Source organism: Acanthopagrus latus, chromosome 9, assembly GCF_904848185.1.
Source record: "Acanthopagrus latus isolate v.2019 chromosome 9, fAcaLat1.1, whole genome shotgun sequence".
In the NCBI taxonomy this organism is placed as follows: domain Eukaryota; kingdom Metazoa; phylum Chordata; class Actinopteri; order Spariformes; family Sparidae; genus Acanthopagrus; species Acanthopagrus latus.
In genome coordinates, this window is record NC_051047.1 from 9,990,931 (window position 1) to 10,017,145 (window position 26,215).

Consider the following 26,215-nt stretch of genomic DNA (forward strand, 5'->3'; position numbering starts at 1 on the left):
GATGCTGTCCAGGCCCGATGAAGACAGAGCGTCACTTCATAACGTCGATAGATGGGATTAGTATCAGCACTTAACAAATGAAGAACATCCTTCATACTAATCTCTCGGCTGTCAGACACAAGCGAGTCGGGGGAGTCTCTTGCTCCCTCACTCCGGATCAGCTTACTACTAATGACACACCCACTCCGGCATCCTGTCCCACCGTAATGAACAGAACAATAACAGCCTGACTGGCCAGACACGCGTTAATATTGAGCATATGTCGGTGTGTTGAGGACGCATTGAAGAGCTGCCATTGTGACACACACAACTACTTCAACTTTAGTAAGAAAGTCATTCACATGGTTGATTTTTAGGTTATTTCGGGATTTTTTTCCCCCCACTTTCAGTAACTAATTACAAGCATTTAGCTGCAGAGCAAATCAATCACAGCATATCATGAGTCATCACACAAATTCATGCAAAATCATTCACAGTAAAATGATGAAGTGGCAAGCGTTTAACACTCCTCCTTTTGTCACTCGAGGCTAACAGTGCTCTCTCCTTCTGTCCTTCTCTCTCAGTCTGTCTTGTGACCTTCAAGAAACTTGCTGTCTTCCGCTGCTACACCCGGTTTCGTGTTTGCGTGTGTTCCTTCCGTGTGCGGTGTTCCGGTCGGCTGATTAGAGATTTCTTCCCTCCGCCATGTCCATCCTTTCTGGTTTTTGTTTTTGCCTGCTTATTCTGAGAGAGAGCGAAAAGAAGCCTGTTTCCGTGCTAATTGATTCAATTTTGAGGGCTTTCGTGCTGATGATGAGGAAAAAGGTATGTTTAGATAAGTGCTGCAATTTAGCGCTCTTAAAAATAAGTGATGTACTCACCTGACACTTTACTGGAATGGTCACACGCACATTGAGCAACAAAAGCCTTGGATGTTTGTCAAGCGCTGCGATACCCTCTTTCAATTCAAGACAACCAAGACAATGATTGTAACACATGACATGTGTCATGATGACGTAGCTGCTGAACGGCGACTCAGAGGAGAGTCCCTAACTGTTTCCCACTGGCATTACTGAAATTGTAACAGGCTGCTCAGGTGCACTTAGAATACATCTCGGCCTGTCACTGTTACCCACTTACCCAGAATGAACCGGAAACACTTGAGAGACATAGTGTGAGCAGATGTTTCAACAGCTGTGTTCAGATGCTCTCCCAATAATACAAGGAAAAGCTGCATGCAGACGTCTCCACAGGATTGTTTGGTTTCACCAGCACAATTACGATGCTTTATTTTCCTTTTTTGTCAAGCTCAGACCGACGTTAGCACTGCGTGAAATATTGCAGCTCCCTTTGTTTGAATGTGACTTTCTGAAGAGTAGTTGCCAGGACAGAGGATCCAGCAAGAATGAAAAACAAAAATGGCATCATCATCCAGCATAAAAGTGCTGTATCAGCGAGTCACATATACGTAGGGGCTGGGGTGAAATAAAGAATACTGGGTGCATCAAAATTATCTCCAGTAAGATTTTGTTACTCTGTTTGGAGTTATTTACTATTTTGTGTCCAACTGAAACTGAAACTTTCGCTATTAAAAAGTGAATATATCTTCACTCCTGTTTATCAACCCGACTGCAGCAGCTGAACTCCATTTTCAGGTGTTTATGTAATGTTGCTGTAATGCTGTAATGTTGACTGATGATTGGAGCTGGAGGGAACAACGTTACAGAGAGGAGAGTGAATTCGTGACTGAACTTGTGTTGTCCTGAGATTAACCACACAGACACACACATCCTCGGTGTGTGCCGCTCACTGCTGCATGAGTAACACAATTAAACACACAAATGTGCCTGCTGTCAGACTTGCTTCAGTGTTGATGTATACGCCATTAAAGAACCATCACACCGTGTTTTTAAGTAAACATTGTTGGAAACATGTGGGAGAACATAAGGACACAACTCAACAAAATACATAACAATGGTTGTGGCATTTGAATACATTTTAACACAGATGTACTGGTAAAAATGTGCACTTTTGCTCTAAGCTACTTAATGATTTTAGGTATGGATGAATGAGCATGATATTATGGAAGTAAATTAATCCGTTCGTCTAGTGGCTAGAGATTCCCATCCCTATTGGCATGCTTACAGCCTTAGTTGATTACTTGGTAACAGTCCTCACTTAAACGGCGTGTTTCTACCTTTGACCTTGTGGCTATTGTGACAAAATATATCATCATTTTCCAGAGCAGTAAAACGGTAACATGATTTTGGCATCTAATAAGACCTATTTTATCATCATACTGACTTGCAGCGTCTTACCACAAGGCTGGTTTTTAGCGGAGGCAACACACAAATAAATTCTTTCAAATCCACTTTCACTAGGACCGCTGAATGAAGATTTTTTTTTTTACTTCGTCTTTATTGTGTGGATAGTCAGTGAGAGGCATGAAAAAGAGAGAGATACAATATATTGCCAAAAGTATTCACTCACCCATCCATATAATTGAAATCAGGGGTTCCAATCACTTCCATGGCCACAGTTGTGTAAAAGCAAGCACCTAGGCATGCAGACTGTTTCTACAAACATTTGTGAAAGAATGGGTCGTTATCAGGAGCTCAGCATACTCCAGCGCGGTACTGTGATAGGATGCCACCTGTGCAACAAGTCCAGTCGTGAAATTTCTTCACTCCTAAATATTCCACAGTCAACTGTCAGTGGGATTATAACAAAGTGGAAGTGATTGGGGACGACAGCAACTCAGCCACAAAGTGGTAGGCCACGTTAAATGATGGAGCGGGCTCAGCGGATGCTGAGGTGCATAGTGTGCAGAGGTCGCCAACTTTCTGCAGAGTCAATCACTACAGACCTCCAAACTTCATGTGGCCTTAAGATTAGCTCCAGAACAGTGCATAGAGAGCTTCAGGGAATGGGTTTCTATGGCCGAGCAGCTGCATCCAAGCCATACATCAGCAAGTGCAATGCAAAGTGTTGGATGCAGTGGTGTAAAGCACACTGCCACTGGACTCTAGGGCAGTGGAGATGCGTTCTCTGGAACGATGAATCGCGCTTCCTTATCTGATGGAAAAGTCTGTTTAGCGGTTGCCAGGAGAACAGCAATTGTCTGACTGCATAGTGCCAACCGTTACATTTGGTGGAGGAGGGATTACGGTGTGGGGTTGTTTTTCAGGAGCTGGACTTGGCCTCTCAGTTCCAGTGAAAGGAAGTCTGAATGCTTCAGCATACCAAGAGATGTTGGACAATTCCATGCTCACAACTTTCTGGGAACAGTTTGGGGATGACCCTTCCTGTTCCAACATGACTGTGCACCAGAGCACAAAGTGAGGTCCATAAAGACATGAATGAGAGAGTTTGGTGTGGATAAACTTGGCTGGCCTGCGCAGAGTCCTAACTTCAACCTGACAGAACACCTTTGGGATGAATTAGAGCGGATACTGAGAGCTAGGCCTTCCCATCCAACGTCAGTATGTGACCTCACAGAATGGTCAGAAATTCCCATAAACACACTTCTAAACCTTGTGGAAAGCCTTCCCAGAAGAGTTGAAGCTGTTATAGCTACAAAGGGTGGACCGATGTCATATTAAACCCTATGGATTAAGAATGAGACATCACTTAAGTTGATATGCGAGTCAAGGCGTGTGAGCAAATACTTTTGGCAATATAGTGTACGAATAAGAAATGCAACCATGGTCCCTTGGAAACAAGGGATATTTCTTGTATGTGCACAGCACCTTAACGATTAAGTTGCCAGGGTGAATCAGAGCAAATCCATTTTACATATATGTTGTAATTAAATTTATGAACAGGAAACATGTTGTAACTTGGTTTAGTGGGTTGTGGAGGAGCAGGGCTTTAAATCTTGGGGTGGGGGTCAAACTATAATGACATTAAACCCTACATAAATATTGGAAATACTATGATTGTAACCAATATTAAAGACTGTAATCAGACCCCGAGTCTCCTGGTAAAGATGATAAAGGGGTCAAACATCCCCCTGAGTATTTCTTTCTTTCTTTCTTTGAATTTTAGCTGTTCTGTGGTGTTACAGAAACCCTTCCCTCCTAATGAGAGTACACGGTACAAGCTTGTCCAAAATCCATTGTTGAAAACAAAGCTTGCCTGTCAGAATAAAAATAACCCGAAGAAGTATTTCGCTGCTGGAAAGACAAAACGGAGAGAAGGGGCCGTGCTGTTCCCTTCTCCTCAAAAGGTAGAAAACCGACGACAGCCAGAATGGAAAGACCAATGCCCCTGCTGATGGGTGGCGTGTGGCCCTGATCACACAGACACTTGTGACTACTGGTGCAGTTATTGTAAAAATGGCTTTTTAAAAACCATTTTGAACAAAAAAGTGTGCTTTGCCCTGTGGAGCCAGGTTGCATGCACATCTGGCCATCACATGTTATTATGGAGGAAAGCGAGGCGGTACATCTTTTTACAAGTACCCACATGTCATTTTTTCCTAAATCACATATACAATTTATGAGGCATACGTGATTACATCTCTGTATTAGTTAGTGATTGTCCATATAAGTACTGATCAGTTACATGAACTCATTGAGCTCCACTGGGTAACACAAGACAATGAACTGCGACAGACAGTGAACTGGATGGTGGACCATATTTGATCAGCACGGCTTTATTTCACAGTTTAAACAGCTTCAAGTTTTCACAGTACAGGAACAATGTGGCCACCACTTCCACTTCACAAACTTTCTATATTACAGGTAAACAGGGTGCTAAAATCTGTTTAATTTAAGCTGAGAAATAGGTAGTGTATTAACAGCATCTTTAGTCCAAAGTAAGTTTATTGTCTCAACGCTATGATGGTTGAAAGCTGCCAAAGTCCTAGAATAGAAGAATACTAGAACAGCTATCAAAAGTCAAGATGATAGAGCTCTGATATTTCATGGGAGGAAAAATGTTTGCTCTCTTTTGATTTCCATATTCCAGCTAAATAATTCACAGTATTCCTGTTTATGCCTCCTGCAGCATGCAAAGGGTCAGAGTGGATTAAATCAGTAATGAGGGTGGTGTGTATTACGACAGGAGAGCCCAGCGAGTGAGGGCCCCCGGGCCTTCCAGAAGCTAGATAAATGAAGACGTATGGTATGAAAACCTCCAGTTACGTGCTCGTGTCCTCGCATCAACAACTGCTCGTACCGCAGCATCGGCAAACACTGGCGTGACAGAGGGAGAGGGAGAGCTGCACAGAGACTGAGAGAGCAACTGTAGCACTCCTGCCTACGCCTCTGCCAGACAATTTAAGTGCAGATGTAGCCTGCCTCTACCACCTGCGGTGGGGCCTCTGATACAATGGAGCTTAAAACGATGAATAAGTCATTTCTGCTGTACTTAAAAGCAGCCTTCTGTCCTTCAAACCATCGAAACACTTGCCATTATAGCTGATTCGTGTGAGGGAGCAGGAGGAGGCGAGACCCAGCAAAGGGGAAAAGTTAGCATAGGCTGAAGCTTTGGTCTCTTTTCTCCCTACATTTGGACCAAATGACAGGTAATTGGGCATTTCTGAGTAGCATGTCAGAGGCCTGACCTGATCTGATTTCTGAGTGGGGCAAAGGGTCGAGGGTTTCCTGGTGCCTTGAGCGTGCTGCAGGTGAGCCTCTGCACATCATCCATGATTTCTCTCTTATGAATGAGAAAACTGTATGAGAGCTTCAGACAGGTGGATTCAGACATGTACATACAAGGACATGATATGAGTCAGCCTATGTGTCTCTGAAAAGACACAGTGTTTGTCAGTCAAAGGCAAGGAGACAGAGTCCACTTTCAACCCTATGTGCCCTACGTAATCGCCGGTAATTGTTTTACACGCGGAGCGCTGACGTCCTGCGGGCGTCTCCGCGAACGAGATGGATTTTATTTCCATTTTCAGTTCTATGCGGATGAGTCCTGGCTTGCACTACTAATAAGCAGATCCACCACACTTTAAGGATTGGCTTAATTACTGATTCTTGGCTGACCTTGCTGTCTGAACTTTGCTTTAGAGCATCAATTGTGGCTCGTCAATTTCTATGTTAATGAAGACTAGAGGCGATGGGGAGGGACAGGGAGGGGACAATTGTTTTCAGACAAAGTTGATGTTCCGAGGAGGGCTACGTGATTAAAAGACTATTAAGTAACCTTGTGTGCAAAGAGAGAGAGAGCGAAAAGACAGGAGATGACAAACGTCTTCAGCTGCTTTACTTTTATTATGGTTTTTTTTTATTATTATTATATGAGATTTTAGGTCTGCAGTTCTTTTTCACTGCATGCAATGTGGCAGCTGAGTTAAAGTATTGCAAATCTCGGTACTGTCTCGATTACAGACAAATTAAACACAAGCTTTAAGACCACACTGACAAGTTACAGACTCTCAGCCATATAGAGATTTAAATATTTAGTCCACATAATCTCTTACTGTTTCTCTGCTTCCTCACTTATTTGCCAGTTTTCATCCGTCTCACCCTTGTACTCTATATTCCTGCTAACCCCCTCTAAAAACTCAAAAAAGGAGGTGGGCGTAGTACACGCTGATGTTCTCGTTTTCATTTTTTCCATTTAAAATATTCCTACAATTTGACATCTGACACCTTCCTGCCTTCCTAGTCATGCCTATCTGTTGGTGTTTAGCCATTCAGTCTACCAACCAATCATTAAGGAAAGTGAGTACATTATATACGTATTCCTCATTCCTCATTCCTCAAGTCATACTGCATAGAAGCGTATAAAAAGCGAAATTGGCGAAGTTATCCATTAAGGAAGCATGACATATCCTTGAGCTGTAGCTTAAAAGGCACAAATCTCATGATCAGATTTCCTCACCACCAGCTCCTGGAACTCACACAGTCGTTGTGATATTGCAGAGCTCACCCTCCGTCGAGCAGCTGCAATGAAAACACAATCACCAGAAAAAATGTTGGCAGTGTACTTCTCTGCGAACCATGGGTATGTTGCAACTTTACATTCTTTATGTTGCAATTTCATGTTTCATTAGGTTCAATTTTCAACTTCATCTGGTTAGGTTTAGGTACGAAAAACTCTTGGTTAGGGTTAAGAGGAGATCATTTATTGCATCCATTCGGGTCACTACAAACCGAGATGGAGATGTACCAATTCCGGTCGAAAAATATCGTGCATGAGGGATTACTGACAGTGCCGAGTGATGTCTCTCACTCGCTGGAAAGAACTGCAGAATTTAAACTACATAATTAATTCTGCTAATTTAGAGCAGCCTAAGTCACGATCCTGGATTCCATTTCTGAGCTGTCCTCGTCTTTGCATTCATTCATTCATTCATAATAATTGAATTGAACCTTCACTATTTTCTTAATATGTAGTTTTTTGTGGCTTGAACCATCTGTTTAATTTGTGCGTTTCTTTCAAATTTAAGGGAAGTAAGGCATAATATGAACCCAGAGCAACAGTTACCAGTGTATAACCATGTTAAGCCATGAATGTTCTTTTGTAAATCCCACCGTGCACAGGCGATACATGAAAAGCATGTGAATAGGGAACATGTGGAGACTTCCACTGCTGCTCCCGCGGGATTCCTCCACCCAGCCTCTGTCTTTCTTTTCTCTTCCCAGCGTTTCTGTCTTCCTCTCTCCCTTTCAGTCTTTGCCTCTGTTCCTTTGGATGGAAAGAATGCTGATCCTTTTCCAGTCGTTTGATTAAAAGGAAAAAGCCTCAACTGGGAATCACCGACAATGCTCTCATGACGCCTCTGAACGCAGGCTCTTGACTGGCTCCATGATGTATAATTCAGGTTACATGGAAGACTGATGAAGCTGGTTAATGATGTTGACAAGTGACTCAACACTGGTAGAACGCACTCATTCTGTACATTGAGTTCAATCAGACTGGCGACGTTTTAACGCCATTCTGATCTCTGTCAAGATCAAAATGATTATAAATGGCTGCCACATACTGTCAAATGCTTCGGACACCAAAACATCTGGCCCAGACACCAGGCATTTAGCTTTTTTTTATTATAATTACGATGTAGCTACTAGTTGATTTCATATCCCTGACCATATGTATCAGATGCATTTATTGGGCAATTAGGGGTTGCCTACAGTGTTGAACCTGCAGAGAATGACCACATGAATCTGCAGCTCTGCTCAGCTTTACAGAGACAGCGAGCTCCAGCTCATTGTTTAGCTCCACTGGTTGTGGGTCACTCTAACACCTCTCACAGTTTCGTATTTAGCTGCTGCTGTTTTTGGCAAGCTCTCATGGTGGAGTGGTCTCTCAGTTAGAGATGTAAGCCTGTGACCAGAGGGTCAGGTTGGTTCAAATCCCCGGACCAGCAGCAAGTCTGGGTGGGGAAAGTGAAACCAAGGCTTGACCTCAGCCCCATTACCACCGCTCGTTACCGCCTTTGAGCAAGGCCCTTAACCTCAACAGATCGAATTGCAGACTGTGGTTGTACTGGGCAGTTTCCTGGTGTGAATAGGAAGGAAAAAGAGAGCATTGCAAAGGTAAAGGGAAAAAGTCACGGTATACTACCTCCTCAAACCCAAACAACTGAGCAATGACAATAGGTAACAGCGACCACTCTAACCCCTGACTCATCAAATACAGCATGATGTGGCCTTAAACATTGAACTGTGATGCTTTACTTAGCCCTAGGATCAGTTCTGGATGCAAATGACTTTGCAGTTAAGTTATCGATAACACGTTATACACAATGTCCGACATGACTTTCACAATAGTTAGTGGTTCACATTTTATGACTTTTGCACTGGTGTAAACATTGTGAAAATGTTGCAGTTTAGGTGCATACAAATACTCTTTTGGGAGTGATCATGCTTCGGGTAAGAATAACAAAGTTCAGTCATGTAACTTGTAATGTAAGTTTTGCAAGTCAAGTCATGTTACCTGCATAACTTAGTTACATAAGTTACATCCATTTTTTATACTAAAAAACACTTACTTCAGTAATACTAATACTAATACTTAAAAACTAATCACTCTTGACTCCTGGTCGAAGTATGGACACAAACCACAGTTTCTCTGGTTAATGTATTATTTATGGACCATCCAACCACCTCCTGACTCAGATTGTTCTTGGTCTTTATGCACCTACACTTGCGGAGCTCTTGAAGCTTCATGCAGTGGTGGAGGAATAACTACTGTGGGTGTCAAACCTAGAGGCACAGGGCACAGTGACCTGACTGTTCTATCTGACACACTGGGAGTGAGGAGGGGCTGGTAGTAACCAATTGGTCAACACGGTGAGGCATTAAGCAGCTGAAGAGTCAGATATTTCACTCACAGGTTGTTAGAGACGGAGCTGAAGGACAGACATCATTGGACTTCTGTTCATCAGGTGGCCTGAAACGTGATGTTCCTCCATTACAGCTGGATATACAGTTAATAAGCAACAAGTGTTGTGACGATATGTCATGTTATGTTTACAAGTAGTTCCTGTTGCCCCCAAGTGGCAAAAAATTGCGGGTTTAATTATTGTTAATGATAAACAATATATAATAGTTCATAATTTAAGATATGCTGGATATGTGTAGAGATAGTCTGGTGTAGTGCCTTTCTATATTTTTCACATTTTTGGAAAGATGTTTTGATGTGTTCCTTTCATGCAGCTTCTAACTGTATATTTGATGTGAAATTGTTGTTTATCTTTTTTTTATTTCCCATGTGTTTGTCCGCTATTTTATAAGTGATTTCTTTTGATAACATTAATTACATTTGAAAGAATCTTTGCAGGTCTTCTCATCTAACCATCTGCATTCAGCTACGTCTGATGCACATACAATGACGCTCCGAAGCGTCTCCGCGTTCCCACCACGGGCGCTCTCAAGCGCCATCTTCACAGCAGAGTTTTTCAGAGTGTTACTCGCTGAGCTCTCATCTCTTCCTCGCTCCTTTGGAGAGATTCTGCTTTCACTGCATGTGTTTTTCGTTCTTGTGATAATTTCTGTGGGTTGCGGATGGTTTGTTGGTGAGCTGCAGAGGGAGAGAATCTAGTTCCCTGTTGAAAAATGTACAAGTGCTCAGCATGCGGGGAAAGGAGCTCCGCTGTAGATTGCTGTGAATCGTACTGTGGCTTCTCACAAACTCTCAGCACCAAGTAAAATAACAAAGCAGCGGGAAAAAAGGCTCGGACTAGTGTAGAGATTATTCCTGCAAGGTCCTGTTGCAAAACAATTGGGACCTTCGCTTCAACACTGAACGTTCTAAGCATGCAGTCATCTTTCTTTTTTTTTTTTTTTTTTTTTTGGTTACATTAAAATATCAAGCGTGTCTGCTGCGTTCTAAGACTTTCTGGTTCACAATAGCTGTTGCTTGACTGTTTTTAGATTGTGAGCATCCAGCAGTGGGTGGTGTATTCTTGTGAAATCCCAGACAGACAAGATGTTCTGAATCTACCAGCCCTGTTTGTCCTGCTGTCAACCCTCTCCTTAACCCCCTCCTCTCCTGCTCTGCATTTTAAACACGAGACTCCACATTTGATTCCTCTCTGATGGAGCAGCTGATCGGTTTTCACACCACAAGTTCAAACAGCTTTACAGCACACTCCAGCTAGAAAGGTCATGGCGCTGTGATATGGAAAGATGCCACTTTGATCAGGAGAGCTGTCTGCGGGTTGACAAGGATGGTGATCAAAACATGGGACGGATGAAAACGAAATAATCCAGGACAAGATGATGCCTCCAGAATATCCCATCCGAATGTCTTGTTCGGCTTATTACTTTATGGTTGCAGATGTACACGTTGGCAGTGTCAGTGTCAGTTCTGGACAGAGCAAATCAGGCATAAAGGTAGAGCTTTGAAAACTGAATTAGCATTTTGGAAAGTGTACCTCAGAGGGATTGACAACAATAAAACAATTCTCATTCTGATGCATTGTTGTTTCTTTTCAATCGCGCGCTCTGGCTGTCAGCGGTGTTTTTTTTCCACTGGCACAGATGTGAATACCAGATGAGCAGGGGAAATGGCATCATCTCTACAATTACAGGAAGGTCACGACCTGCTGTCACAGCAACCGCTTGGCATCCGTTTGGAAACTGCTTGGCACCCGCAACCTGCAGATTTCATAAACCTGCAATTAGGCAATGGGCATGTATCAGTCAGCTCACTGTGTGAAACATCTGCTTGTCGGTGTTTGTGTGTGTGTGTGTCCATGTGCGCGTGTGTGTATCCCAGTTAGGGAGATTATAGGGTAGACGGACAAATGACAGACAGGGAGGAAGCAGATTGATCAGCGATGTTACGCTGAGATGTAAAATTATGAGCCCCGACCAGTAGGTGATGTTAATTTTAACAGCGGGGATGGCCACGAAAGCTATATCTGCAGTCATGTCTCCTCTAAAAACAATTTGTTCCAGAGGCGGTTTGGTCTGGGGGTGTATTTTCAGCGGCACAGACATCACTGAGTGATAGAAATATCATAGGAATATTAAAGGAGTACTAGAGAGGCAGCAATCTGTCCTTTGGCTCTCTGATGACACGCTTCTACTTGTCACTTTGATCCTAAAAGTTACACCACTGTATAGGCTTAACTGATAATATAGTATTTAGTATTTATAGTATATAGTTTAGAGGGGGCAGGTCAACAAGGGGGATGCAATTTGATCAATTTAATCACAGCTATTAGAACTAAACAGAAGAATGCCCAGGTTCTTTGTAGTCTCCTCGACATGTGTGATCTTCAATTGAGAAAAAAAGGCTTGTGAGGTGTGCGCCATGTGCCCCTATTTTCCAGTAGTAATCACCGGGATGTGATTCCTAACTGCCTTCCAACCTGAGTACATTTAAAACTGTTCTAATCAATATTTTTTTATATCATGGATAGATTACGTGACTGTGTGGTGTCATAAATCTGCAGTCAATTATCGCCCACCTCTGCAGCGACTTGAAGTGAATTAAGCAAAAAGTGTAAACTAGATTTGAACAATAATGAAAAACTAAAATGATGAAAACAAAAGCTAATTGAAAATGACAAATATATACAAGGACTGTTGGTAATTTAGTCGTGAGAGTGAGAAGAATGCATATATTCTTACATTTGATCGCATATTTGCATAGATACATGTATCATCTATTTGCACAAGTTGTGTACACACAAGGACAGTTACTGTATATAGTATATTTATCTTTATCTTAATTTTTTTATTATATTTTCTACTCAAATTGTTATTTTGTTCTTCCAATATTTCCTATTGTCTTAATTTTTTAAGACATACTCTTGTGCTGCTGCTTTTTTTTTCCATCTGTACTGCTGTGTTACCTGCAAATTTCTCCCAAGGATGATCAATAAAGGACCATCTTGTCTTATCTTATCTTATTTCACATGCCTGTGAGTTGATCGCCTTGCCAATGAGTGGTTAATGCCATAATACCTTTTCTGAACTTCGTAAATCTCGCCCCTTGCAATTATCCCTCATCTAGTAATTAACATGAATTAAGCTAATAGTGAAAAACTAAACATTTCAGATCCGTACTGTATAAACTGTACAAGCTGCAAGTGAACTGAATTTAAAACAAAAATCAAAAATGAAATATGGATTAAATATTAATGAAAATCCCAAACTATAAAGCTGCAGTTGCCCTCAGCACTACAGTATGCTTTAGATTCCTTCAGCTCATGTTTTGGTTCAGTCTTAGTGCTGTTTGCAGACACTGAAAACAGCTGTTTACAGAAACCCACAGTACCTTGATGACAAACTAACTAGATTAGTCGCTATGTAAAGCTAAAGAGACAGCTTTTTACCTCAGGAGCTGGTGGAGACCCAACTCAGAGCTAAAAGATGAGAGACCTGACCTGCCCAGCTGCCAGAATAAATTGTTCCTGATTAAAGTATCTGCAAACCGCTGTCACAGTCACAGTTGTGCGATTCATCACCTACATACCATACTGACATTTCTGCAATACCTGTCACATCAATTTCACATTGGTTGTTTACACAGTGATTTTCATAACAGGAAGTGGAGGGGGGTGGTGGTGGAGTTAAGAGAGTTTCAACAGTTGCTGTTTCAACTTTTGTGTGAAGCCACTGGATAGATTTGATTTGAAGAAACATATTATTTTTTTTTCTGAAGATTGGCTGTTAATAAAACTGCCAATGATGAGTAATGTTGCAGTGCCTGCTGAATGAATGGTGTAGATAACTGTTGGCTGACATGTTCACGACTTTGTAAGGTGATGTCAATGTTGTGTTCACCAAAAAACCAAGCAGCACAGGCTTAATGTCTGATGAAAGAGAGTTCTGAATATTTAAACTCTAATAGCTCAGTATGAGCACCCACATCTACAGGGATCCACTTTTCTTTCATATTACTGTGATGGGACCTTTTGAAAATATGGAATTGCACCGACTGTGGTGTGAATAAAAAGCATTTATTCAATTAGATTAAAACTTCCAACAAAACTCAAGAAGAAAGCGCTGAGGGTTTCTGTGTTGGAAGCAATTTGTCTGTTTCACAAGCTCCGGCTACATCTGTTCTGGTGCAGCTCGTTTCCCAGTGAGGATTCACATTATTTGTCTTATTTTCAATTTGAACCAAGAAATTAATTGTTTCTTTATCTGATTGCATTCTAATGCGGAGTCTATTTCCGTCCGCGTGGGGAAAGTGGGACGCGATGCTAATTCGAGATATTGCTCTTTAAAGCAAAGTTGGTCCCTTTTTCTGAAATTATTGAGAGCTTTAATGCGGAGCTGTTTCTGTGCCGCCAAAGAAGCTGCTGTGGAGAGCCATTTAGCAGAAGGAGACTGGACAATGCAGCAGCAGGGAGAAAAAGGCGTGTGGGAGTGAGATGTGATGGGGTCCTGTGATCTCTCAGCTGTTTCTATGGCATCATTCATGCACACACCACCATTCATCTGCTGAATATTTAGCAGGCAGCAACATGTGAGCGAGTGAGCGAGTGAGCGAGTGAGCGAGAGTGAGTGAGTGAGTGAGGCGAGCGAGCGTGTGGGTGAGATTTTTTTAAAGGAGAACGAAGAGGAGGATTTATGTCATATCAGTTGAGCTCTATATTTTCTGCATGATGGATAATGGTCAGGTACCTACTCATACTCGGAAAGGAAAAACTGTGGAGGCAGACACGTCTGTGACGAGTTTCCTGAGCCCTGAGCAGAGTGTGGTTATACAAGACGGCCCTTTTCTTTCCCATCTCGTTCACAGACACCATGGATCCTGATGGGATGTGATAAAGAGGTGTTTGTCCTCATATTGACACGCAAACAGGTGCATCTGGAGCGCACTCACACTGTGTGTCCTTGAGCCATTCGAGTCCAGACCTTTTTTTTGTACAATCAATTCTACCTCTGCTGCTGTCTGAAAGTAATACCGTGTACTGATGAGTGATAACGTATGGTGGACTAGGGCTGCGTGATATCAGCCAATCTCGGTCAAACAATCATATGGTGATTGTGCTATGATTCATGATTAGCGGGAATGATCATTTCTGCGTCATGATTTTCATTTTCACTGAAAAAATAATTAAATCCTGGCGTGACATTTGACGGCGTCTCGACCAAACAAACATGTTTTCTTACAGCAGAAGCATGAGATCAGTAGGCCAGGGCATCTCTGCGGCACGGCGGCACATTATTATAATGTTGTCTTGTCAAAAGCCGTCCTTTCATCAAAAGGTTCACCGTAATTGAGAGACTACCATTTGAAAATGGGTTGATAGGCTCTTAAGTGACAGACGTCCAAAATAGACATCAGCTTCTCTTTTCATTTTCTCGGTTAGTTTAAAGCAGCTTTCCTGCAGAACATCCTAAAATGTCAGAATCAGAAGGCCGTGGGTGGAGAGGCTGATTTACATGAATGAATTACGACTGTTATCAGCTGTTCTTCCAACAAAAAACGCTCGCGTGAAGGTTTCAAGTGGGAGGTGATGCCCAGTGGTGGAAAGTTAGTTAGTGCATTTACTCAAGTTCTGCACTTAAAGGGGAATTGTGGTATTTTAAACACCCAGGCCTTATATTCACATGTGTTGGTGTGCAAATGAATCACACTTAGCAAAACATTTGGAATCAGTCTGGTAGATATCCTCAGCTGGCAGCCGCGGCACGTCTGCTGTGGCTGCAGCGCAGTCCTGTTGGGACACTCCGAATGTTTTCAAACAGATCCCTACAGAGAGATCTTTTTTTTTTTTTTTTTTTTTTGAAAAAGAATATGATCCTTCTTTGGAGCCAGAAACAGTCTCACTCAAGGAGAAGTCTTGCTCTGAAATCTCACAAGAGCTGAGCTGTTGCAGGAGGACGACGGTGAAAGCGTTGGAGGAACTGCCACCAAAACTGTATTATCAAAGGATCACACTGCAGCCGTCTCCCACCTGCCAGCTCAATCAACCCACTGGAACGATTCCAAAACGTTTAATAATTAGGAACGATTTATTTAAAACGTGTAAATATAAGGCCAAGGGTTAAAATGACAGGAATACCCCCTTTTAAGTACGCATTTCAGGTACTTCTGCTCCTACATATTGTACTCTTTAATGCACTACATCACTTGGACAGCTATAACACAAGTGAGGCTGGTTCACAAATTAACATTTTACATATGAAAAATTTGATGAGCAGATGATCTGTGATGCATTGTTACAGATTAAACACTCCAGCATTACATACACACTTTGAAGTGAACCCGGCTTAACCTACTCAAATAATAAAATGATGTGACACTCAGATTAATGCATCAGTGATATTCACCCAGTGATATAATTGCATTAAACTCACAGGGTGCACGTTTCAGCTCTGAGTGCATTACAGTAATGAGTCATAATACACCTTTAGTAGAATAAAGGAGTAATGTGCATTTCTGCAGACCATGTTGAAATTTTACATTTCATGAAGTAGTTTTACATTTTTTCCTCCTGACAACACTGTGGTTATGGTCTGGTGTTATACGCACAAGAAGCACATGGTTAAGGTCAGGAAAAAAATGAAAAGACATGTTTTGGTCGCCACAAACACAGCTGCAGGTGTCCTGACTTCCTGTCGAAACTCGCTGTTCTTTGTCTCTACAAATACAACCGGAAATTGTCTCGAGGTCTCCTTTAAAATATCCACTGATGAAAGGTTCACAGGTGTAGAAGCATCATCGTGCCCCGTCCAAAAATATCCATCGGTTTCTTATTTGCAAATGTTGAAACGCAGTATTGAACTGCAGTCACTGGCTTGGCAACTCCCCAACCATCACCTCCACCTCCCAGTATAAAAGTCAGGTCATGAACATGTAAAGTGAACATGATACACACTTTGAGTAAATGTCAATATGTTAACTGTCCTTTGAAACATACAAATATGAGCTCATCAGTGGTTTGAGGGAACGTTTACTGCCAGCACTTATTACTGGCAACTGGGCTGTTACTCAACAAGGAAAACACACTCTTACTTTCATCTTTTTGCGGTAGTGTGGAAGCAAAACTTTACGAAGAAAGCGATGTTACAACATTGTACACCACTGCCGATGGCTCCGACACGATGCCGGATTATCTATGTTCTTATTACATCAGCCATCGATTTGAAAGCTGGCACAGGTGAATGGAGTTCTGTCTGTGGAGCTCGCAGCATTGTTAAAAAGAAAACCCGACACAAAAGAATCGAGAATCATTGTCTCTCCAGCTAATCCACACAACATGCTGTGGACACTTTTTTTTTTTTTTATTACCTTCTTATTACTTTCTACCAAAGAAATAGCAGGCATAAAAAGAGAGTTGGTTGTTGTTTTGTGTACATTTCCCAGAATGGATGGGTGATTCTGCCATAGCAGCTTGTAGGGACTGGAGGTTAGGAGAGGGGAAAATGACTGAGTCATCAACATGAAGACGACAGCTGTCTTATTTACACATATAAGCAAGAAGAGGCATGAAGGACTTCCAGGCAGACACGCAGCATGTCTGCCTGGAAGTCCTTCATGCCTCTTTGGAGGCATCTTGTCTCAAGTCAGGTCGCGTCACGAGCCTTTCACTTCCATGTCCAAATTGTGTTTCAAGTCATCAAAGCGCTGACTAGAGTCAAGTGGAGCCCAGGTCACAGTGGTGAATTTCAAGCGCTCACAAAAAATAGTTACCTTTTTTTTTTTTCTCCCTTATTTATTTTAATCTTACCATCTACAATAATAATAATAATAATGATACAAAAAAACTGTACCAAACACACTGTACACTCAGCTTATTTTGGGTCTGGTATTAATATCAGTGCAGCCCCCTCAAATCTTCTATTATCGTACAAGAAGTTGTCAAATCAGCCTCAACCAGGAGGAACACACACAAAAAGACAGAGAGAGAGAGGGAGGAGGTGCGGTGTACAGTAATACTCAAATGTTTAACAACTCACTCTAGTATTCACCACGATTCGTGTGTGTGTGTGTGTGTGTGTGTGTGTGTGTGTGTGTGTGTGTGTGTGAGACATAAGTAGGATGTATCCGCTCATGACCACTGATGGCTCATACTTTAACCACAAGTGGAGATGAATGCGAGGGCTGAATCATTCGAATCACACTGTTCTTGTACCCACCCTCACAGAGGTTCTATTAAAATCTGTCGGCTGTGACCTGTGCTCAGGTTAAAAGTGGCCGAGCTATGATGGGAGCTATGTGATGTCACCTCGAACTGCTCCACCGCCGCTCGCATCTCTGCTCCGAGAGGGACGAGGGACTGGGTTTGCGTGGTTTTGTTATTTTGTTTTTTTGTTTTTTTTTTTAACCAAAGCATGAAGGACGGGCTACAGAACAGACTCAAGGAATAACACGTTGGGGTTTTCACATTTGATGGTTATGTATTATTCATCTCGGTTTTGAGTCACTGCCACACTGAGCGAATTAAAAGTGTGTCGCTTTTTAACAAAATATGTGACAGTCCTTACCACTTAGGGCTGAGATTCATCCTCTGTTTAAGAGAGCAGCAGCAGCAGCAGCAGCAGCAGCGGCGGCTCTGGAGGATGTGATTGGGTATGACCTCACAGTCCTGTGACTCCAACAATCTTTCACCTTTACGAACAGCACAGGATTGCTGTTAATGTGTGATTTGTATGTTCTCACAGCTCTGCATGGGAAGTCTAGAGAGCATGAGGCAAGATCATTCAGGTGAAGAGGGGCCACATTTCCTCCACTTTGACAGACACCCGTGACAGCAACTTTTGCCAAACTGTGACCGTGCTGCTCATGACGTCAGGTGTGATTTGCAATGACGTCCATCGCAAAAGGTTCATGCCTTTTTAATCCTGCCTTGCACCGAATCACAGCCAGAGACCTTGAATCTTCCCTCTCATCGGAGGAGGCACAGCCAGTGTGGTGGGCTCAGTCTTTTAGCCTCTTCTGCTTCCCCTCTCTCCCCCTTCCCACCTCCACCGCCCTCTCCTTTTCTCAGAACCCTGCCTCCCTTTCCAACAAGTGAGGACCCTCTCTCCGTATCTCCCTCCCTCCCTCTCGTCTCCAGCGCTGAAGCTCGGAGCTGAGTTATAGGTGTCTGCTGGAATTTCTTTCCCCTTCATCCGTTTTCACTGTTTAATCGATGAGAGTGACGGCGCGCAGGTGCAGCGGCGGCGGCGGCGCGCGTTAGAGCCAGCAGGGGACGGCGCGTGGTGCACTAGGACCGCGGAGAGACCCTTCGCGTCGTGTGCATTGCAACTCCGGAGCGGAGCTGTGGAAGGAAACCCCCCATCGGATCTGGACATTATATCCATACATTTCTTTTTTTTTTTCTCCCTTCCCCCGTCTCCACCGCGGCGCTGCTGAGTGGGGATCACACCGAGCAGTGCGTCTGGGATGGAGTAGCAGCCGGGAGAGGATTAGTAATTGCGCACGATTTGTGTAAAAAGTCAGCTGTCAGATTTTTTTTTTCTTTTTTTTTTTCTTTTGGAGGAGAGGTGGAGGGGTGACCGTTTGGCAGCTTCGCCCCCACTCGTTTTGATATACATTTTTTTTTTTTTTTATTGGTCGTAGTTGTGTGTGTGTGTGTGTGTGTGTGTGTGTGAGAGAGAGAGAGAGAGAGAGAGAGAGTGTGTGTGTGTGTGTGTGTGTGTGGCTTTTTTTTCTTCCTCTCTCTCTCTTTTTTTTTTAACCCATCCGTTTTTATTTCACGCGCGCAAAGTCACATCTGCGTAGGAGAGCGCTTGGCGCACTTCTCCCCCAAAGGACAGAGACAAGATCTCCGTTATTCTGTTTGGATATAAACCGGACGAGCTGGCTGAATGGGTGACCTCGCTGAGACACAGACTATCACCGGCTTGCACCCATTTTATGGAAACGTGTTTTCTCTACTGACCTGGAGTTGTGATGTCCAAAGCCTTCCCCACTGACTGACGAACGGCGGCGTTACCATTTTGGAATCGAGTTGAAGGTAGGCCAGTTTCCCTCTTGGATTAACACAACGCGTTTTTTGGGTTTCTCTCTCTCTCTCTCTCCCTGAGCATTTGATAAAGTTCGCAGACCTCAATTTAACTGGTTCTTCGATTATTGCGGCAGCGAATCGATCGCCTGTGACTCCGGGTTTGTGTCGGACAGTTGCAGCAGTTTTATTCTTGGAACGCGGGGTGAAACACGGTGACGCGGTGTTCATCAGCTTTCTGAGGGGCTCTGAGCCTGAAAACGCTTCGAGGAGGAGAAGTTCAACACCTGCCGCTGTTGGCGGCGGTCGGGCGAAGCTGAGCGTAGATGAACACGAGCTGGAAAAACATCCAGGAGAGCGACCGGATAAATAATTAAACTAATGCAACGTGCCGCAGTGTGATGGGGGGATATCGGAGCCTCTCTCCGTTTCTTTCTTTTTTTTTTTTTTTTTTTTTTTTTGGACCCGGTGCCCTCTGTTTTGTATATTTGGCTCACGATATGTTTGCTCATGAGCTCAGTCGTGGAGACGCCGGAGAAGCCCTCTGCAGTGCAGTCACACACACACACACACACACACACACACACACGCACACACACACAGACGAACACACACACACACACGAACACACACACACACACGAACACACACACACACACACGAACACACACGCGCACACACCGGCCCGTCGGGCTCACTGGAGCTCACTGAGGAGAGGATTTAGATAAAGGTGTAAACGAAGCGGCGGGTTTCCCTGAAGGTAGTCTACCAGTAAGCCTGATTATATGAACAATCCTGTCTTTATACGGAGGAGAGGCTGCTGGTGGCGCTGGGGTGATTTAACAATAAGAGAGAGGCAAGTTTTTTTATCAGGGTTGCGCCACAAAAAGAACTTATCATCTCTCTCTCTCTCTCTCTCTCTCTCTCTCTCTCTCTCTCTCTCTCTGTTTGTGTGTGTGTGTGTGTCACGTGCACGCAAGCACACACACACACACACACACACACACACACACTCACTCACAGTGGTTGGTTGCGGTTGCAGAGTCTAATTTGGAGACACAGACACGAGATGCCAAAACTCGCGCACACGCTGTCATTTTCTCGTCAGCTTATTCGCGTCATTCCGCTCGTTTAACTGTACCGGCAGAGACGGCTCTCCGCTTCCTTCATCAGCGGGTTTTTTTTTTTCTCTTGAGTCTTTTCTTCCTTCTCTCTTTCCTTCCCATTTCCTACCTACTGTACGAGTTCTCCCGCGGGGACAAACAGCGCGGTCCCTTGGGGTGGAACCGTGCGAATGCCGACGCATGACGCAGGAATCTGAGCGGTGATTGATGATGAGACTATTTCTGGAGGAAGCGCGCCGGGATCACACATGCCGGACCACTTTGAGCCTTTAGAGGCGGCCCTCGGGAGCAGTCAGCGTTATTTATTGTTGTTTTATTTCGATATGTTCTTTCTTTTTTTTTTTAACGTGATGTCTCCTCGAGCCTGCTACAAGTCGCTGTGAGGAGAGGTCGGTGTCGGTGTGTCAGTGGGCTCGTCTTAAACATGTGCTGTGAGTGAGCGCGTGCTTGTGTCAAGGTAGGCTCGCTCTTCCTCTCTCTCCCACACACACACACACACACACACACACACACACACACACACACACACACACACACACACACACACTAGAGACTATTCGGGTTGCTTGAAACACAATTAAATCCAGCCGCTGCTCTCTGGACTGCGCTCTGAGCAGCCCGGGCCTGCACACCGTGTATTTCACTCCGTCAGGTGACCTATATCTCCTGCTGCTGGCAGGGAGGGACGACGTGCCGGGGGCCAGTTGGAGGTGAGCCACATCTCCAATTCGCGACGTTAAACAACAGGAAGTCGCGAGAGAGCGTGTCTGCGTGTCACTTCGGTTTTTTTTTTTTCTTTCTTTTTGGGTGCAGTTTTCATGAGCGCGTCGGCCCGGCGTTAATGAATTCGTAAAGTGACTTGTGTCTGATGTTACAAAGTGCAGCAGATGAAACTGGCAGGCTGTCGCCGCTGCCAGCAGCGCCTCGTCACAGGGAAGATGACAGGAACTGTCCGTGGTGCTGAAACAGACAGCTCCTTTGTTCGACTCCGGGCTCATTTTGTAAGTTGAGGCGCTCTCTGGCTGCAGCAGCTCTCTTTGGTTTGGATTCTCCTGTTTAAATATTTGAGCCGCCACTGAGACGCGTGATAACTTGTGGGATTACGGTGCATGGCGAAACTTTATAATAACCATCATTAAAAAGTTATAGTTAATGAATCTTTAATTGATCGTTTTTTGCCCGCTAAAGGGGCACTGTGTAGTTTTAGAGATGGAATTCAACCTCAGAATTGCAGAATATGCAGTTCTGATGAGGTTATAATGCAAACTCAGATGTTTATGTTTAACCATTACTGAGTAAACAAGCTGCTGTCAGAGGTAAATAAAGTCCCTGAACACTGTGTTGTTCTCTAAGTTCAGTTTGTTTGTTCAGTCATGAGAATTCAGTCAATGGACTAACTAACTAACTACACTGTGCACCTTTAACTAACAATTAAATGCTTTATAAACTATTCATCAAGCAATTATTAATGTTTATGATGTTCAAATCATGTTCTTAGATGAACTACACAGTACATGTTAAACACTCACAAACGACCATAAAACATCATTTGCAACTTTGGAATAAACAGCTGGTTAATAAATGCTTTATTAAGCATTCAGTTGCTTGTTAACAGTGAAATAACAATGAACTAACGTTTAATTAACCATAAACGTTCTGTTGATTAATGATGGATATTATGAAGTGTTCATAATGATGACCACTGACCATTTAAAGTAGATCTGGTGAGGGCTTTTAGAATTAGTCTGATGATACAGGACAACCCATTTTTAATCGACACTGTGTTACCAAACGCAGCGCTGCTCATGGTACAATGACACACTGAGTCACATACCCTGAGCCCCGTGAGCTGTTGTTCCCATTCTTTCCCCCCCGTTTTGGCCCCGCATCACAGTGTTTGCTCTGTGTGGCATAATCGTGTGTACCAAGCGGTGATAAAATCCATTAGCTGATCATCATGAAGTGCTGCTCGGCTCGCCCATGTGAGAGTTGGTTCTGTGAAAATGAAACCAGTACTCAAAGAGCGGTCCGGCAGCATGACAAACGGGACTGTGGTCATTAGAGAACTGCTTATGTCGGCCCCCAAGCTTCATGATTAAATACTCACCTGAGGGAATCTCTTCTCAGACTGTCGTGCTAGTTATTAATGCCGTTTTGCTTGTAATGTATGAAACGTGCTGAAATATTCTCAAATATGACACAGAAACTAATGCTCTTTGACGGCAATGTTGGGGATATGTCAGTGTTTGAGTTAAAATCTAAAAGATTTTAACTTGAAGTCTGTTAAGTCATAATCGATAATCGATGAATGTGATCGCACGATGGCAACTATAACTATAACGACCTGCTGATGAAATATCTGCAGTATCAAGAGCTGGATGTCTGTGCTCATACATCAGGAAAAAAAGTCAAGCAAAGCAGTGAGTGACGAGCTTTGCTTCATCTAACGCTGGTTGGTCCGCCGGAGGGGTGGGCGGAGCTATCACAATAGACTTCCTCTTCAGCTCACCAGCTATATGCAATTGTTTATAGTTTTCAAGCTGTAGTTAATAGTTAATTGTTGATTAGAGGTGATGAAAATTAAAAAAAAAAAAAAAAAAGGTGATGCTGTTTGGACCTCAATTACCAGAGAACCAAAAACCACACCAGCAATTCCCGCGTGTCGCTAACGGCGTGTTTCCCAAGAGAACGAAACAGATCTTCAGCATTTGTTACTTTCATAATGAAATGACTCTCTCTGTCTCTCTCAGTCATGAGATTCCTGGCACATTCAAACATATTACACTCGCTTGTGCTTTTGTTTTTTTTTGTTTTTTTTTTTTTGTTTTTTTTGAGTAAACTTCCATTGAGACTCCACATTTGGAAAATACTGCTGATGGGGCTTACTGGAGGCATTTCTCCTGCTGAAGTCTTTTGGATTCTACAGGGTTAAACATTCAATTGTTATAGTGCACACCATGCCTGCTATAAACACAGCTGGGGAACCGATATACAGCTCAAGTGGAAGTCAAATTCACCCTGGGGGAGCCGTGTGCACCTAATAATTGCCTGCATTTCTTTGCTGTGATTACTGTGCGTGATCTGGTGTGCATGAAAATACCTGAGAGAAGTTCCCAGCGGGACCACGGCGCGGTGAGTTTGTGAGTAAATGGTCATCTAGTGAGAAGGAAGAGCTGCTAGAGAGTCTCCTTGTTTCTGTGTCGTTGATGAATGATGTGTGTGTTTGGCCCCATCCTTGATTGAATTAGGCCACCCCGCAGACCCAATCGCCTTCCCAAGGAGCACTCGAAGGCGATCCTGCAGTGAAGTGTATCAATAAGCGGGTGGATGGAGTGTAAGTGGTGGTGCTGCCGCGGGCAGACAGCCGGTGACGAGGAGGGGGAACTCGCTTTGGGAGCGTACCGCTGATAACACAGCAGATTGGGAGCCCTCGGTGCTGGCGTCTGTCGGTCCCTGCCGTGGAGGGAGAGAGGGGCGGAGCCACGCTGAGTTGACCTAGAACCACACACTGGGCCAGCTTCAGCTCAGCTCTCGTACTGTCTCCAGCTCAGCTGTATTATCAGGGGCTTCCCACAGTCACCTGGGTGCGTGTACCACAAAGCCCCTCGCGACTCAGAACGCAACTGTGATTAGGTGACGTACGTGGTTGTCTCAGAACAAAGCATCCTGCGAGCGCAGCGTTTTGATGGCTTTGTTTTGAAGGCTGGTTGCTTTGACGAGGACCCCCATGAGGCCACCGGCAGCTGAGCTCCCACTGTGGCAGATTGATATTTGTAATTTAAGGGAAGCTGTCACACAGCATCCTCCAGATGGAGAGTGCAGCGGAGGCACGCAGTCGATTAAACACGGTTTGTTTAGAAATAATCATTTTGATGTGGGAGCTGAGGATTCATTTGTGGCATATTGGCTCAAGGGTTCAAAATGTTCAATTATGCACAGACGCACACAAGCACATAATAATAAGAGCACATGGATGTGGAATACAGAGCAGTGTCAGTGGAATAGAGGCTTTTAGCATGTCTGTTGTCTGATGAAGCCCATCAGATCGCTGCAGAAAGGACAGGTCAGTGATTTGTTTCCACGCCGCAGAAAAAGGTTGAGGGTAGGCTGCGGTTGAGAGCTAATTCATTAATTCACCCGCTGGTCGTGCACACACACACGCACATTGTTTTCATCACGGAACTATTGGAATTGATATTTGGAGGAGGGTCAGGTTTTAAAAGACCATCTCCTCCTTGTCACATTGATTGACAATAAAGGAACAATAAACAGCGCGGGGAGAATACTGCTTGATTAACTGCACTTCAAAAGAACCCAACATGTGCAATAAATCAGGTTTCCATCTCACAAATTAGGACGGTGGCAGTTATACGCCGGTTTGAAGACCTTCAAGCTCGAACTCTCAAAGGATTTCTGAATGACAGTCGAGCCCTGTGACGGTGCGCAGGCTGATATGAGGCAGGTGATCTGGGATGGGGTTTAGGAAGGTGAGGCAAAACAAAACAATATGAGATTTCAGTTCACAACTGTCACACACAAGCTGTCTGAAAACCATCTCGGGGTGTTCCTTCTCTCAGTTTTCTTTCAAAATTGTCCCTGTGAGTCATGAGCCACTTATTAAATGTAATGAAGGGAAGGTGTCCTCCATCCCTTTTTTCAACAGTGTTCTGGCGTACGAGCCAATTAGTGGGTGGAACGCATGCGGGGCTTGTGTAGTGTTTGTTTCACTCATGTCAAGCATTATTGGTGCCACAGTAATACAGATCAAGTTATCAACCGGGAGATGACGTTGAAATGAAGGTTGTATCCTGTTGCAGAAATCAGCAGAAAGCTTAAAGTGCAGAGAGACCCAGATAGCCTGGAAAGATCATTCAGTTCAACTTTTTCCTTTCAGTCCTGAAGCAAACCACGGCCTGGTGGGTGAGAACCACTGGCACGGGGAACAGGGACGATCTGCAAAATCTGGTCGAGTCTGATTGAGAGAGCTTTTAGATTAGTTTCAAGGAATGAGGACATTTGAGTCGAAAGACGGTAGTTTCAGATGTGTCAGAAGTTCGTAGTCCTGGAGCTCTCTGGAGCATCAGTAGAAAAAAGAAAAATCTTTTCCTTAAGACCTGGAGTGGATGCAGATTCATTTTAAACACAACCCATTATGAATAAAGCTTTAAGCAATTTGTCAGTTTTTAGTTGTGCTGGGACTACGGATGCAAATTAGCTGCTGATCCAAACCCCACATATTTATTATGCTGTTGCAACCTGTCAGCGTTGATTAATGCGCTCCCACAAACGAGCAAACAAAGAAAGTGATGGTAAAGTGATAGCTTGTTAGCTAGCCGGACATTCCAGTTTTATTTGCAGCTCTCTTCTTTTTTTTTTTTTTAGCACATCAGTGAACAACAGGAAACACATTTAACAGTCAAACCGGGGGGGACAAAATGACGAGCAGGCTCTGCAGCTGGAAACATGAATGCGGGAAGCCACAGGATGGTTGACAATGAGTGCTTGAACTCCTCTTCGCTGACATCTCCTCGCTGATAACCTCTCTTCACACTGTCGCTCTCTCAGCACAGCAGAGATCCCACGGCACTGATACCTTTCATACCCTTCCTTTAATACTCTAAACTTCTGTCTCTCTGACAAAGTTCCCACCTGGAGCGACTCTCAGAAAACTTCCCTTCCTCTCCTCAACTGTTCTCTGACAGCTGTCGGTTTGGTAAACACCGTCAACAACTTCAGACTTTTAATTTTGAAACGCTAACCTGTCAGCAGTTACAGTGTTTAGACTAAA

General features: G+C 43.7%; 1 protein-coding gene across 2 annotated transcripts in view; it reads left to right on the forward strand.

Annotated features, from left to right (window-relative positions):
- The first annotated feature begins 18,456 nt into the window (after nucleotides 1-18,456).
- Nucleotides 18,457-26,215, forward strand: part of il1rapl1a (interleukin 1 receptor accessory protein-like 1a) — a 183,513-nt gene continuing 175,754 nt past the window's right edge. The window contains exon 1 of one of the 2 annotated variants that reach the window (XM_037110610.1): nucleotides 18,457-19,315. The gene's annotated coding sequence lies outside the window, so the exon portion shown is untranslated. Of the gene's footprint in view, nucleotides 19,316-20,537; nucleotides 20,885-26,215 lie in introns of those variants that run through there. The other variant, XM_037110611.1, reaches the window with a different exon arrangement.